Genomic DNA, 2,948 nt, shown 5'->3' with positions numbered 1-2,948 from the left:
CCTCAAGTTCGCCTGATGCCTATGTTTCTAACATGGTGCTTACCGAACATAATGTCTCTACTTATTTTTTTTTCTTTAGATATAAATTACATAAGCTTAAGCTTGGCAAAAGAGGTGAGAAAGAGCCAAATATATAATTTTATATAAGTAAAAGCACTTGAAATCAAATAATCTCAGGGCATTAACTTGCATATAAAACTGGCATCTACAACTTGCTATGACAAACATATGCCAATTCCTAGTTGACTATGTCTTTCTTAAGCATATGTTATAGAAGTGTTTTTTTTCTCGGTTAAAATTACATTTATTCTCACCCGGCTGGGCATGGCTCAGCGGTTGAGCATTGACCTAGGATCCAGGCGATTGGGGTTCGATTCCCGGTCAGGGCACATGCCCAATGACTCTCTCATCATTGATGTTTCTGTCTCTCTAACTCTCCTCTCCCTTCCTCTCTCTGAAATCAATAAAGATATATATTTTTAAAAAATTACATTTACTCTCAGCATGCCTAATTCTGTGACAAGCAGGCTTGAGCCCTGGTCATTCTGGCTGTCAAGGGCAGCGTGTTCACACAGCTGCCTGCAGTTCTACCCCTTGAACTCCACCTGTGTGTACACCTTGGTGATGTCATGGTACCTGCCTTCAGGGAGCTGGTAATAGGAGGCTGGTGTGTAACCTGGCCCTTCTCTCTCAAAGGGAACAAACTGGGGTCCTGCTTGACCGGGTCCGCTTAGAGCTCTTGGGACATGAGTTGCAGCTCCTGCAGAACTTCCTGCTGGGCCTCAAGCGTGGGCTTGAAGGCTTCCCTCTCCCTCTCATGCTCTCGCTGCTTGCACAGGGACTACTTCTTCAGAAGCAAATCTCTTCGCTCAGCCTCCTCACAGGAGAGCTCTGCCTGAGGCCTCTGTCTCGCTTTGTCAAGAACCTCACAGGCATAATAAAATTGTCAGTGGGAATTAGCTCCTGGCTGACCCTTTCTAGTTGTCCATCCTCTATTTCAAATGGCCCTCTGCAGCTTGGTCTTTTTTAGGACCTACCTTGGTCTTTTGGAGAGATTCTGCTCTCATGGGAACGAGTTCCCAGAAAGACAACATTGAAGTTCACTGGTAGGTGTCTCTAATCTGTGTCTGCCAAGCTCCCAGATGCCAAGTTGCCAGATGCCAGCACGGTGAGAGCAGAGCTCGCACAGTGGCTCCCAGCACCATGGCAGCCATGGCCCCTAAGGCAGCTGACCAGCTGCTTCCACATAGTGGTCCAGCCGGGGGGGCCTTGTGCTATGGTCCAAGAAGTTGCTTTTGACATTTCTATTTGTAATGACTAGGGCATTGGACATTGTGTTTCGTATGATCCATGAATGCTAAATGAGAGAAAGAAGTGGATCATTTGGCGCTCTCATTTTTGTGGCCTCCAAAAGACTACAGGGATTTTCGAGCAGTATGCATACCATATTAAAACAGCCAGCGAACATTTGGTAGGTTCAGCTGCTGCTTTTTTCATGTGCTTTCTCTTCCAAAAACTTTTTAATAACAAAATCACTCAGGTGGAGACAGCATATCCTAAGGCTTTAGGCTAATGTTGGTTCCTAAGCGTCCTTCAACTCTTCAAATATGTCCTGATGGATCTGGGGGGAATATGTGGACACAGTGACTGGCAACTCCTATCTCCCAGAACAGGAGTGAATCCACCACAGAGCTCAGCCCGTTCCTGACTATACCTGGCACAGTGGAGGGCTTCTGCCAGTCTGCTCTGATTTTGTCTGGGAGAACTGCACTCATTTCTCAGTGGAAGACACATCATATGTTTAACTTATTTTATACATGGGCTACGTAACAAAGCATAAAGGGCTAGAACTACAGGGTTTCATTTTCATGGTTACTAAGCAAGTTCCTTTAATGAAGGAGAGAAATATGCCTCTCTGTAAGTGACCAGTAAAGATTTATTTTCTAGTCTTTTACTGTGTCACTGTGTCCAGTGTGCTTATGGATAGAGAGACCAAGCTCAGGTGTGACAGCTTTGAACATTGGATCACAAATGCCAGCATCAGGCCCTGCTGTAACTACGCTGGCTGGCTGGCAAGTGCTTGAGAGGCGAGGCTAAGGGCCTGCCTTGGAAGTCATTCATGTTTCATGCTGTAGCATTTAGAAAAGGGAAACCAGAAGTACAGAGACATTTTAAAGACCACTTAAGATTGTGAACATATGGGTAGAGGAATACACTGTGCTGGGAATTACAAAAACCTTTGGTCCTTTAAATTTTTCCACAACCTTTATGACAGGTCAGTAAGGAGAGAGCAGGAAAGGGACACGGCTTATTCAGCAGCAGACTTGGGCATGAACAGTCACAAGCACCACTGCTGTCTCTGAAGATGACTCTAATAACTCATCCACTTGGGCATATAGCTCTCTGTCCCATTTCTTTGACCTAGCAAAAAAGAATAAATGGTGGTCCCCTAAAGAATAAAATGTTGTGAGCCCACTCTAAATTATGGAAACACTTCAGTATTTTATTTTAGGCTGTCATCTTTCTCAGCCTTTTAGAAAGTATAAAAACTAAGAGGTGCTAGTATAACTTATCAGGAAAAATCAATATCCCTGGTGTGGTTTGTAAGTGAGGCTCATATTGTCTGTGAGGTGAAGGTGTGAGAAGAAAATTTAAAAAATAGAAGCATGGGAAAAGTTAGTTTTATTAAACAGCCCAATAGATAGCTCAGAGTTGTAGCTTTTTTTTTTTTTTTTTTGTAAGCAAGTGGTCTGTGTGCATTGTCAAAATGCAAAGGAGATTCACATATCAATCCATACAGAGATTGGGAGGACAATATAAAAGCAAAAGGAAATAATTGAGTACACATTTTGAAAGCCAAAAAAGGTAATAAATATTTTAAAGACGAGTACAGAGATTTCCTTATACCTTGGCTCCACTGGGCCTGCTGATTTAATCAATGCTAATCA

General features: G+C 43.2%; 1 pseudogene; it reads right to left on the bottom strand.

The window, feature by feature from the left end:
• Positions 1 to 587: 587 nt before the first annotated feature.
• Positions 588 to 1,214, bottom strand: LOC107540135 (large ribosomal subunit protein mL40 pseudogene; annotated as a pseudogene).
• Between the last annotated feature and the right edge of the window lie 1,734 nt (positions 1,215 to 2,948).

Source organism: Miniopterus natalensis, chromosome X, assembly GCF_054644295.1.
Source record: "Miniopterus natalensis isolate mMinNat1 chromosome X, mMinNat1.hap1, whole genome shotgun sequence".
NCBI classification, from domain to species: Eukaryota; Metazoa; Chordata; class Mammalia; order Chiroptera; family Miniopteridae; genus Miniopterus; species Miniopterus natalensis.
This window is presented reverse-complemented; position numbering and strand designations above follow the sequence as displayed.